This window comes from Falco cherrug, chromosome 7 (assembly GCF_023634085.1).
Source record: "Falco cherrug isolate bFalChe1 chromosome 7, bFalChe1.pri, whole genome shotgun sequence".
NCBI classification, from domain to species: Eukaryota; Metazoa; Chordata; class Aves; order Falconiformes; family Falconidae; genus Falco; species Falco cherrug.
Genome location: NC_073703.1, coordinates 17,543,400 through 17,557,441, shown reverse-complemented (window position 1 = coordinate 17,557,441; position 14,042 = coordinate 17,543,400). Strand labels below are relative to the sequence as shown.

The following is a 14,042-nucleotide window of genomic DNA, read 5'->3' as shown; positions in this document are numbered from 1 at the left end:
TGTATTTCCTCTGTATATAGTATCCTCTACATACTGGAAAAAATTAGCTCTGTGGAGGCTATTCTTTACATAAAGTCAAGAAAACTTATCCTGGTAATTAGTGTAACAGTAACTTTACACTTAGTAGAAAAGAGCTGATCCAAAGTCACACACTCATCCTCCTACTCTATATGACAGGCTGTTCAGTAAGTACTGTTTCAGCACGTGGATTCACAAGTGCCTTTGCTTTGTCAGTACCAAATCCAAACAAACTATGCAAAATAATGGAGGAAAATACTTCATTATGATCTATTTAGCCATATTATTTAATATGGAACATTTATTTTACTCATGTCCGATGAATGACTTGACACCATGAGCTAGATCAATATTTGTTGCAGGGGATGACCAGGTTTGAGATAATCTTCTAATGTATTTTTCCATTATTGACATCTATTTTCAACTCCAGTTCACTTTCTCCAGAAGGTAAATAAAAGTAAAAATCTCAGAAAACCTGATATTCCTATTTCAAACAGCTTTGTTTCTCTCCTAGGGTTTGAATGTTAAAATCAAATATAACAAACTGAAAATACTTAAGTTTTTATAACTACTGTTTTGTCTTATTTTCATTACAATTGAAGATAAGGGTAAAGAAACACATTTCTCTTCCATCTTCTCCCTATTAATTTCAAACTGCCCCGCCACACTCTACTTGGGCTGTTAGCTGATAAAACAAAACAATGTTTACAGTGAAGAGTGCCCAGACCTGACAGTGATTTGGCTGTAAAGTTAGAACACAGCATACATATGCTTGGTTTAGTATACAGGAAAAAATAAGCAGGCACTAGACAGTAACTACAGTGAAACACATGGCAGTATCTCCATATGCTGATTTGCTCTGCTGTAACAAAAATATTAAACTGCAGTTCTGAAACAATTCCCACCTATTCAGGCATTCTGAAGCAATCAAGCTATATTCAAGCAGAGAAGACAGACTCGCAGTATCCCCTTTGGATTACAGGGGGTTCCATTAATTTGAAGAGTATACTGGCTTGAAAAGACATGATTTCTGTTCCATATATTATTAACATGCTATAAAAAAGTATTGGTAAAGGAATATCTTTCCCAGTTATAGTGGTTCATAAATCAGGATTACAAGGTCTTTGACACTGAATGGCAAGAAAAGAAAACAGCAACAACAAAAACCACTCAAACCACCAAGAGAGGAAAAAAAAAAAAGAAACCTTTGAATTCCTTCAGTAAAGGCATATCCTTTTCAGACACAGAACTAGCACTGTCACCAAGTCTTTGCAAGCTGCACTAAGTGTGTTACTAAGAAGACATCAAGACATCTTGGAACCATTTATTCCTCTCAAGGCTTGGAATAAAGCTCTACAAGGGAAGAAAAAAACCCCACAACATTCCGAAACAACATGCCCGCCCCCCCCGAAAAAAGCCACCACAACAAAACTTACATTTGATCACATAAGCACCATTAACAGAACTCTAAAAAATCTTTGAAATAAGAATATGTTATGCAATCTGTTGCCCCCACGCAGAAGCTGTACAGTTACACAGGCCCATTATAACGAGGTTTCATTATTCAGCGATTTCACCACACCTGTGAGGAATGTTGGTTGAAGCTGAAAAATGCCAGTTCAGTTCATGGCTGTTAAGGACAGGTTAAAATTAATTACCTATTACTACTTAGTATAGCCTCTACCACTCTTGCAAGAATCTAATTAAAAAAATACTGCCTTGTACAATAACAGTTAAGTAACAATATCAAAATACACAGTAAAATTCTATAGGTACAATCTATAGAAGACAGTGGCATCCCGTCTATTAAGTAAAGTTGCAGTATATTTATATTATACCTCAGTGATATCCCTGGGTTCACACATTACTGTCTAATTATCTTGGACTTTTGGAATCATGCTCTTTTATCTGAGGAGAAAAATGTTCTCTCTGATAGGCACAGCTGAGTGCACATGATGCAAACTAAGTATGAAAAGGATTGTCTTCCCCTGCCCTTGTCTCAGAGGCTGAATATTTGCAGGTTTAGCCTTTTTCCTTTTGACATCATTCACTTTTTTGTATTGTAAGGTAAATCAGCCAAGTGATACTAGTAATTAGCCCAACCTATCCTGCAGCTGTTAACTAGACTGGAAATACTAGTTAATAATTAACCTTAGGAATTCTGAGGGTAATTAACCTCAAGGTCAGACAGAGAGCTGGTTGTCAACATTGATTGAGAAGGAACAGAGAAAAACAGCTCTCTCTGCCTTAACTGAAAGTAAATAGGGTCGAGGGAATTCTTAAGTTTTGAGGCAGACAAAAAATATTTAACTGGTTTGGGAGACTTTTAGAAAGTCATAATTCTGTGATCAGACTGCTGAGCAGTGCAGACAAGGCAGTTCAATACATTTCTGCTCGTGCTACATAACGACTCGCACAGACAGGCACAGTAGGAGCAGCTTCTTTACCTGTTCGCTTCCTGCTGACACAGCAATAGGTCCAGTTTAGTCAACAAATGATTAAATTTCTATACAGATCTATCAAAATTACTTGGTCCCCTGGCAGACAACAGTTTCTCAATACTGACTGAAGCCTCCAGATGACTTGCAGTTTACAGGAATTCTGAGTAGCAAAGACCAGCAGATACTACTGGGAGCGATCTGTACTGCTAACTGAACAACATATGAGGAATGTGTTTTGTTGAAGACAAACACATCACTATAATTTTTTGAAACCAAGAACAAAGCAGAACCAGAAGATTAGGACACAAGCATTAAATCAGAAGATATGGGAATCATAGCTGATAATTAGAAGACCATTAATTCGCTGTGGCAGACAACAAAAAAGTTTGGAAACCAGACAAATGCCTTAAGAGTGCCTGAAAATCACACTGATTGACAGTTTCTACAACATAGTGCCCAGCTGTGGTCTCTGAACCAGTGCAGTTCACAACACAAGAACAATCAGAAGGGGAAAACTGGAAGAGAAGTCTCATAATGAGAAGACCAGCAATATTTGGATATGGCAAGCTAAGCGAAAAGCCTGGGTCAAAACTTTGACGCATTGTGCATCAAACTTGGTAGGTCTCCACATCTCCTAGCCATAAGGACCAAAATAATTAACCTTGTTGCAGTCAATTTACCAACAGAAGACAGTTATGTGCAATGGAATGCACAGGCTGGATAAATGTAAGGGCTGTTCAGTCTGGTTTATCAAAACCCAAGGATTTTTAATAGAAAACAAAAGTTACACTGACACTTTTACTTAACAGATGTTTTCCTCTCAATTATGCTGCCCAAATACATTAAAATTGGTCTAGTATTTCAATGATGATTTGCATTTCCTGTAAAATTAAATCTCGCTACAGAATTTGGTGTAAAGCAGTTAATTATATAGCAGTTGAAGTGTGGCCATATACACACAAACAATGATATCTTCTAAATGTTTGTTTGCAATAGGCAGTCCTGAACATCTGCATTGATTCCTAACCATTCATCATTAATGTTGATTTTGTCAGCTTTGAATATAACTGAAAATAAACTATGGAAGAAAAATGGAAATAACTACATTCTATTATGATGTATTATGACTTCTTAAATCAGCAGTTCCCACTCCCCACTAGCAACAAGTCATGCTGGAACTAACATCTTATGCTTAAAAACAATCTGAAACAGAAAGATTAAGCAGTTGTACTTGGGTGGTATACTGCCACACAACTGTGATTTTTTTGTTGTTTTGCTTTCTTCAAATACGCTTTTCAGGAAGTTGTGATAATGGGCATTCTTGTAAGAATATGGGATAAGGATGCTGATGGTGATTTCTAGTTTTATTCTGCATTCTTTTGTAGTTAAGAAGGATAAGAAAGAGTAATTAACAGCTTCTGTTCTCTAGAATACCAAAAAAAGTAACTTCTGAAACATGCACAATTTAACATGCATTGGAAGTATATGATATGTTCATAAGATACTTGAAACTTCTGAGGGAGGATTTACATATCTGTTACTCATTTATACCGCAGCAGCCCAAGTTCTTTAGGAATATCTTTGTGTGCAGTGAGGCCCTAGATGTAGAAGCTGCTACCACAGTCTTGCATATCAAGCCAAAGTGACATTAGCAATATTACATACACCTGGGCTACAAAAGCTTGTCCTTGTTATAGCACCTGCCAGATGATCTGAAGCTGACTGCACTGAAAGAGCTTCCAGCTGACAACAATCTTTGCATCAGTAGCTTTCAAGTCGACTCATGCACTCAGAAGGGAACACCGTTCTTATTGGAAAGTATATCTAGGATATGGAACTCTAAAAATGGCATCCCATTAAGGATTATTGTACTATAAAGCTATAATTCCATTTTAACTAATTTCATAGTTCTCGATTACACAGTACAGATAGAAGAATCAGTACAACATTAAAAAGGAGTAAGTAGCAGTTCAGTAAAGTTTAGGAAGAACTGTAAGCAGTACATGTCCATCTTGGCTATAATCACAACTTGATAAAATTGCAAAGTAGAATTAAGCAAGCCAGACTTCCCACAGTTAGCTATAACACAGTAAGGCTTACTCCTTTAAGCCTTGCATATATTCATATAACTTAGCATTACCCAACTACTTCATAGAGATATTCTTGTGTGTCTTAGTGACAACAGAAGGCAGGCTTTGCTCCAAGATACTTTTTTTGTAGCATTAAATCTATATCCCTACACAGGTTCCTATTTATAGATGCTCAAGTTGCATTTGAAAATTTAGTTTTCAAACACAGGCAGAGAACAATAGGTCAGCAACCAGTTACTAATCTCTACAGTAAAGTTTTAGTTTTAAATTTAACTATACTTTCTCCTTTTGCATTTGCTTTCTTACGGTCTACAATCATAAATTTCAGTAGCTATATGGTCATCTTCAATCATATGTTTATATCAGTTATATTGCTGCTGAGTTTCACTTGAAATAGTTTGCAGTTCTGAGTTCTTGGTGGTTTTTTTCTGTTTTAAAACTAAAATTGTGAGTCTTTGTTTGGGACAAAATATTTGATTTTATCTTCACTTGTATTTTGAGAGCAACATTATCTACAGTAATGAAATAATATTTTCTGATTTCTTTGAGATCACCTTGTGTACCTGCCTAAAATACACAGTACAGCAATAACATCCATCTTCTAACCATTCAGATACAAATGCTTAGTAACACATGAACAGAAGCTAAAATAGGCTTACATATGCTTTAGTTAAGTTCTTAGCCATTTTTATTTCCCTAATTCTTTTTCTGGTTAATTACCTAATCATTAAGAAAGTAAGTCTTATATAAGACATACACCTTTTGACTCACCTCTAGAGAAAATGAATGAAGTTTCAAGGCATGCATTTATCCCCACAATAGCACTCATATTTTTCCAAAGTATGAATATTTCCTCCACTTTTTTCAAGGTTTCCATAGGTATAATTTGTATTGATACTGATCTTGATATTTTCATGAAAGATGTCTATTCCTGCTTGTTTTTTAGAAGTAACCTGAACCAAGTCCATTACCTGCACAGCTGTTAAAGATAACCCATCAATGACTGCAGCCTGGTTACCCCTCCTCTTCCTGGGCATAATTAACTACTTGTTGCAAGGGAAGTACTTGTCTCTCCCTAGTGTGTTTTCATCCTTCAGACTATACATTTACGGGTTGCTGCTGTTAAAGCTGATTCAGGAAGTCAGAGCTTGCTTTAACAATTATTTTCAAGTTAGGTTATTTTAGTATTCTGACTTACAAACTTTTGTTTCATATCAGGTAAATAGTAAACTAATCTGTGTTGTTGAGAATGGATACTGGGAAAGGGAGACAATAACTGCTTAAATCTCTGTATTTGTCAAAGTCCTTAATTTGGTACACTATGAATTTAGCATGTAAATTGTGCTTGTCCTGAATTTTACTACCATAATTATAATTAATAACAATTATAGTTTATTATAATTAATTATATATATGCTTTTCTGCCTTCTTTTAAGTAAGACCCATCATAGTAGCATTCAAACCTCTTGCACAGGCTTTGAGGCATCCTGTGATGTACCCATGGACACTAGACCTGAATTTAGTGCTCTAAGCATTTCAAAGGATTGACTGATCTCTAGGTGAAATACAAGTTTTGTCACTGATGTGAAAGGAGGCAAAACCTCACTCTAATACAGCTTTAATTAATTGAGCTGGACAAATCACATGAGCTCAAGATTAAAGATAGTTTCCATATATGAACAGGACAGCAGCCCAAATAAAAGGTCAAACTAAAATGAAATCAGATAAATTCTCTTTGTGAACATAATCTGAAACTGCACTGACAGAAGAAGCAGAGAGGTAAAATCAAACATTTTGTTGGGAAATGGCAATTTAGAAGGATTAAATTGGAATCAATAGAGGAATAGGGAAGAACAAATTCTGAAAGTGTTCTATAGCTGAGGGGTTGTGGATTATGAAGTTTCTTTCATCATCTTTGAGTACTTTTTTTTTCTAATGCAAAAATAAGCAGAGAGACATAAAACCAGTTGTCATTCAAGACATACTGTTAGATCCTCTGTGAAACACCTTAATTTATACTGCCGTTTGCATGTTATGATAAACTAAACACTCTGAGGCACAACTCTACAGTATGATAGAGGAATTCTATTTCACTCTGACAGCAAAATGCTGAAAGATCTGTTTGTGAATCTCAACAGTTAGAACTCCATCAGTGCAAAAGCTAACATACACAAAAAGGCAAGATGTTTTGTATAGAAACCTCAATTCATATTGAGAACAAACACTTAGACAGGGTTTACAGTGACAGCCAAAGGAATGTGACATTTTATTATACTCCTGAGACAACCACAAAATTATTTAGGAATAAACTTATCAAGTGCATAGATTTTTGTTTCTTTTACATCACTCCAAATGATGTAGATGCCTTTTGGATTCAACACTGTGAAATTTTCTTATTATTTGATGAACTATTTTTCTCAAATATTAATGTGCACTTTTCTCAAAGGGCTTGGTTTGCAAAACTAAGTGGCACTTTCCTTTTCATTATGCTGAAGGAACTTATGCAATTACATTAAACCTGTTCTGAAGAACCACTGCAGTTGAAGGCCTGGTGCTAGAGCGTGTGAAAACAGATGTACAGTAATCCATGCCTAAAATATTTAAATTCCAACTCTTGCCACTCAAAGATGTGAACTGGACTGAAAGCTGTCATTCTCATCAGTCCAAACCACAGCTTGTGATTTTGATCTTAGTATACTTAGTATCGTGCCAGTAAGTAATAGCTCGTATTTTTCCCTATATTGCTACAGAACGGTATCTTTGAAGACAGATTCTATTTTTTTTTTAAAGTGTGCCAAGACAGCAACTCAACGTCTTACAAATTAACCTCCAGGCTTTTCTGGTGGATACAAGGGTACTACAAGGCAGTCTTGCTACCTAAGAAGTCCTCTCCAGATACATTGTCTCTTCAGTGCTGCAACAGCTACATTAATTGTTTCCCAAGTGCAAGATATTTATCAGAACAAAACAACATACAGTTAGGGCAGAAACTGACTGACAAGACCAAAGGCTAATCACAGAAACCAGGTGACACAAAGAAGTACATCTTGGTGTAAGACACAAGCATGACACCGTTCTGCTGCCCAGTGAAGAGCCAGCTTCTAATCAATCCTGAATCTGTCAGTGTCATCTTGGACTGTTCCCAGAAATAGAACAATATTTAACACTTACAGAAATTTTATGGATTACTCCAGATTTTGCCCAGGTTTGCTGGGTTTGTCACTACGCAGCATTTTTTTAGTCATCTGTTTCTCACCTATTTCAACATGGTATCATTAAAACCATTGTTTTCTTCTAAAATGTCCAACTCAAAAAATAATAATGTGGGTACAATTTGGAAAGACATTTTTCTTTATTCAGATAAACTCAATCTTTCTTGCATGTTATCAAGTCTCTGTATTCATAACCAATGCCTAATCTTTCAAAGTTTTTCAAAAAAATCAAAATCTATAAAGTTTTTGATTGTATATGCATGCAATAAAAAAAAAGTGACTTTTAGAATTAGGATGGGCCTACAGAGCGTGTTACATCAATCTTCCACATCCAGATCTCTCTCTCTCCATTTCTATATCAATCTTAGAAAAAATATCCAAAATATCCAGTATCTTTCATGTCAAAGACAGTGTGAAACTCATTATTTGTAAGAGAAGTTTCACAGAAGATGCTGTACCATGATTATTGCCTGAACCTGGCCTCATGCATGAAACTGTATGAGTACTACAAATTTATCGCGTACCTCAAATAGATCCTTACATGGATTCAATCCATCTCTACTTCTAAATTAAGTGAAGCATAGAAATACATAACTACTGATAATTCCATCAGGTTGAATAGCTGTAAGATTTTTGGCTTATTGTTTTAGTTAATGAAAAGATATAATAATAGTAGGACATAATAATTAATATGTAATAGTTAAGAAAATAAGAACAATTTTTGGAAGAATCTGTTCTTCAGAAGCTCTCAAATGATTTAAAGAACAGGAAATGTCCTTGCACTCCACCTGTACCAGGACACTGAACGCTTAGCTAGTGTCCTACTATAATCCTTACCTACTGCAGCAAAATCCAGAACCAGATTTGCTTTAGGTAACTAACGCTGTTCCTATTTTCTCCTTCTAGCCAGCTTGATTTGCAACCAGTAAGGAAGAGAAATAACAGAAGAAACTCCAGTGCTCCACACAGACTTCTTTAAGAATATTTTATAATGGAAAATCTTATATGAAAGCATGTGTACTTACCTGCTGTAAATTAGATCTAATCTGCCCATATTTAAGTCATCTTTAAACAGACTCTTGCACTGCAAAAAGCAGTTGGGTTTTAGTCCAAACTTTATCTGTACCTGCAGCATCTGCACTTACGTGATCAGTGTTTTCCCTGACTTTCAGCAATTGCTGCACCATGAAGGAAAAAAGCTGCCTGCCCTCTCTCCACACCATTGGCATATAGGGCTTTTCGAACCTTGAATCTTGATATCCACGTCAGAAATGAAAGTGTTTCCAAGGGAGATGATTTTACAGTTTGGGTCTACAAATGAATCTACTGCATAGTAACTAAAAGGAACTGAGCTCAGGAGGACAATTAATTCAGTGAACTTGTTTAGTCATATATCAATGATTGCTAGTCCATGGACAATATGCTAGAAATGTCTGCATTGATAATCCACATCAATACTTGAAATTCCATTTGAAAAATCCATACAAATAGGTAATCAGTTAATGAAATGAGGAAAAAAAAATAATATGAATTTATAAGCAGCAGCTTACTGCTTTCATTGCAGACTAAACAAAATTCAAGACATGAGTTTGTAACCAAGTAATTGCTACGCAAATGTTATAAATTAATTCTCATGAAGTTTACCCTGCATGTGAATGTGTTGGTATCTTTCAGGGAACCAGCTTAAAGATGAAATATGGCACAGCACTAGGAGCCTAATGAAACTTCTCATAAACACTTGGTCCTCTTCCCAAGGGAGCTCTCTTTTCTCCTCTGTTGTATAGCGCTTTCTGTAGCATTCTTGTACCTCTACCTGAAATGGCTGCATTTTCCTTTTTTTTTTTGAGACCTAGTCATACAGACAAAGGGAATTGCCTTGCACAAGTATCGATACCCAACTTGACCATTTTAGCTTTTCCATAAATGAACAGCTTTTCTAGTAGTTTCAAGGGAATATTTGCACAGAGGTTGAATATACATCTTCTACACACAGCTGTAAGTATTAATCAGATAAACTGGTTCCCAGAAGCTGACAAGGCTACTTAAATAAATTACTACTTCTGCAAGTAAGGTCTAAGCAAAGTCTATTAACCTATATGCGATGTAAACTTTTGGGGAATGAAAGACAAAATAACTGCATAACAGTAAAGTGTTAATACAGTTACATGAGAACAGAAATGCATAAGAAGGAATAGGCCTTAATCTAGGACACACAAAAAAATCCAAAAGCCCTTCTTATTCCATTCACACCTAAAGAATTCATTGTGAATAATGTTATTACACAGAATCTCAGGGGAAGTCAGAACGATTTGTCAATTATTATGAAAGGTTGTCACCATAACAACAATACAAGACCATGAATATTAATAATGAAGTCAATTAAAGCTCAGTATCAGGTCACAACAGGATGCAAAACAATCACCAGAACACTTCTGATAGCCATAAGCAAAACAGACATTTGTGAAAAGATTTAAAGAAAACAAAGTTATAACATCAGGTTACTGGGAGGAACAAAACAGGATATAGACTGATAGGGATAGATACTGAAAGAAATTAGTAATAATCTCTGCCATGTGGAAAAGATATTTATATTTTAGTTTAATACATGAAGTATTTTATAATTACGTTTTGTAGGCTTATTTTATATGTACCACAAACTTGGCTGTATCTTTTGTGCCAGAACTAGACATTATACCTCTTTTCCTCTCCTACTGGAAGATTGTCCATGATTATCTCATTCCTAGATTGGAACATAAGGTCATGTTCAAAAACAAGGTATGACCTGCAGAATGTGTATATTTAAAAATTGTGCTGTATTAAACCCCAAATACAAAAATCTGATTTCTACAAGTTATTCAGAGGACCCCAAGCAGAGCCACTGAACAGTTCTAATTCCTTCTAATTCTGCCACAGAATGCCTGTCTTTACAGAGACGTAACATAGATATATATAGATATATATATCTACGGATATATAAAGCTCTCTAATTACATTTTCTTTTAATGTGAAATAATTTGGACAGGACCATTAAAAGAAAAAATTCAGTTTTATCAGTTCCATTTATCATCAACATCTCAACAATTTAAAAAAAATGCGCAGCAGTAATTTTCTATCAATATTGCCTGCCTCTCTATCAGGGCCCTGAGTGCACCAACAGACACAGTAAGACCAGCCCTGCCTGGGGCCTCTGCAGGGCATCCATGAGCCCCACAGCTCCACTGAGGTTCAGCCTTGGCGCTCCAGCCGCTGCCTGAGGTTACCTTAAAGGAGTGACTGTCTCTAGCTCACGTGCAGCACTGCCTGTGTACCCATGGGTCCAGACCCTCACTCCTAGATTGACTGCCTGGCTTGAACTTGACCCTGCTTCACTGTTACTGACCTGCCTGGTGATCACTGTGTTGTGTCTTACCCGGGTTGCCATCACTAAACCTGATCCTGACTCAGCAGTCCGACCTTGAACCTGTTTCATCACCACAAACTTGTCTAGTCATCTGCAAGACTGTTTGACCCTCGCTGCTATTCCCAGGCTCGCCTAGGGATAGTGGGCTGGGGCACTGGCTGGTGAGGCCGCTGCCCTGCATGCTGTGTTATCCTGCCTGACTGCCCACCCCCTGGGGAGCAGCTGGCTGCACTGCCTCATCTTCACTTACCTAAGGCCTTAATTCTGCATGCCATATTCATAAAAACTCAGTTGAGTATGAAGATTTTTGCTTTCAGTGTGCCATGAAGATCAGATTTGTAGCTGTGCACTAGTTAATTTTACAGCAAAGTTTTAAATAGATCCTACTAAGAACTTCATGATGTGAATTAAAGCATTTGACTTTAAAACCAAACAGAAATAACCTACCAAAATCTACTTGGGATAATTCTAGGAATGAAAATGTACATCAACATGTCATATTAGCTCACCATCATTTGTTCTAAACTGCAATTTTGCCCTGCCAAAGTAAATGTGTTTTGTTCCCCGCTACTCTTAGGAGTTTTACACATAATTGTTTTTCCTGACAGAATTGTCAATTTCCTACATGTTTTTTGTCTCAATTCTCTCAGTGTTCTTTTTCCTCAATGTCTTTCAAGTAGAATATTTTCACTGCATACTTCTAACTGTTAATTTATCTCCTTTTCCACATTTTTTCACTCAAAATTTTTGAACATCTAAGAATAAAGCTGGTAACAATTGTAAAGTTGACAAAGTAGAGGCATATAACAAAACCCATAAAAATCTCTTAATCTTCAAATTCAATATTTATGGGACTTAGTATTCTCCAGCTCTAATTGTAAACTTTGTCTATACATCTATACTTTTCCTGCTGTGGAGACATACTGCAACATTCTTTAGAATTCTGAAGAAGTGTGTTGGCTTTTTTGTTAAAGTAGATTTTGAAAGAATTACTTTTGCTCCATTCAAGAGCAATAGTTCTAGGCCACAGAAGATCTGAAGGAAAAACACATTTGAGAAAAGCTAGAGAATGGAACTGAACTTGGAAAGGGCAGCAGAGCAGGAAAGATCATCAATGAGCACGTTAGCTTGAGTGTCAGTTGAGAATTAAGCCTGAGAGAAAATGGAATGAACTCTCAGTGCTACAGTGATATTCAAAAGGGCTTAATTTTACATAAGGCTGTAAGCCACTATTACAACAACTTTCTCTTATTGAAAAGATCTGCCTTACTATGATAAAATAAATCAATAACATAATTTATTTACAGTTTTAAATAGCCGATCTACAAACCTAAAGCAAATATTACATAAAGCAGAATACCTTCCTACCCACACTGCTTTCTATAAATCAAGTAGAAAGCAGCTGCCCAAGCAGTCAAAGAGCTTAGAGGAATGTTCTTTAACATATGAAAACAGTTCGTATTCAGGGAAGTCACTCAGTTGGCAGGTGTTTTATTTACACGGCCATTTTACCTTGCCTTTGGAACACAGAAGTATCACATGAGTTAAACTGTTATCTAGCAAAAAATAAATAAATAAATAAATAAATCAGCTCTTTTAGAAAAAAAAATCAAAGAAGATATAGTTACACCAGCCACTTATCAAGATTCATATTCTCTTCTGAAGATCAGATGTTTCTTCTTAGGTTTTTTTACTCTTAGGTTACCTTCAAATAGATTGTGCTTTCAGAAAATGCACTGATGAGCGTCTCATACTACAATACCGGCTTAGAGAAAGAATGCCAATCTAAAGCAGATGATTTTCAGCTGAGAAGTACAACAGTTTTTGCTAATATTAGGTCTTAACATCTCTGTTTAGTTAAAAAAATCTGCTAGTTGTTCTTTATATACTTTTTCTATAGCTAAGGAAAACTCAGGTTACTTCACCTACCTATCCATTAACATAAATAAGTGTTTACTCAATATTTTTTATTTGCATTTAAAGCAGAGACTCAAAACCAGCCATTTGTGCTGTAGGAAATAACCACATATTGTAAAAACATTCATATTAAGCACTGTGCAGATCCCAGATATTCTATCACACTAGATACTATAGAAATTAAAAAAATACTGTTTCTTTTCATCTTAAAGATGGGTATATTGTGCTATTAATGCAAACTAGAAGATATCATGATAAACTAATTTTCTCTTTCTATGTACTGTGAAGATTCACATATATCAGCTATGATTTCTGCATCCAGGCTCAGTCATTATCTTGAAAATAATTTGATATAGCTCAATTAGTTCTAATTGTTTTATCTAGACATTTTCCTAATCAAGAAAGGGTTTGAGGAGGAATAGGAGATTTAAGTATGTAATATTGTTTTGAATCTGGGAGTTATATCCTGAAGAAGTTACAGGGAAATTTCAAATGGCAGTGGACACCCATGTTTAGCCAAACTGAATTCTACCAGAGTCCCTGCCTGAAAACTGTTCCTTGGAGGCCCCCCTCCACCCCACACATAAGAAAAAAGAAAACAAAACACCACAGATCCCTGTAAGTACAGTATGTCTGAAAGTACAGTATTGTGTTGATGGAGCAGCTTAACCACTTAGATAGAATATGCACTTGTATGAAACATACTATAAGATGTTCCTCACAGCTTTCCACAATAAATGAAGGTGCTTCCTTGGGAAGTAGTAGTTCCCTTCTTCAAATGTGTGGAAAAGCATAGTAGCAGTGATGAGAAAGAAATGTGCAGTGATACAACTGGAGCTCAAAAACAACGGCACAGGGACTGCGATCACATAACATGGGGCTTCATTTTAGAGAACAGTCTCAAAACAATAATTAAATGCAAAACCCCTCATGAATTACAATGTCAACTGTATTTTATATTTTA

General features: G+C 35.9%; 1 protein-coding gene across 1 annotated transcript in view; it reads right to left on the bottom strand.

The window, feature by feature from the left end:
* Nucleotides 1-14,042, bottom strand: part of LOC129736519 (protein unc-13 homolog A-like) — a 60,342-nt gene that overhangs the window by 23,999 nt on the left and 22,301 nt on the right. The gene's annotated exons all lie outside the window — the stretch shown is intronic.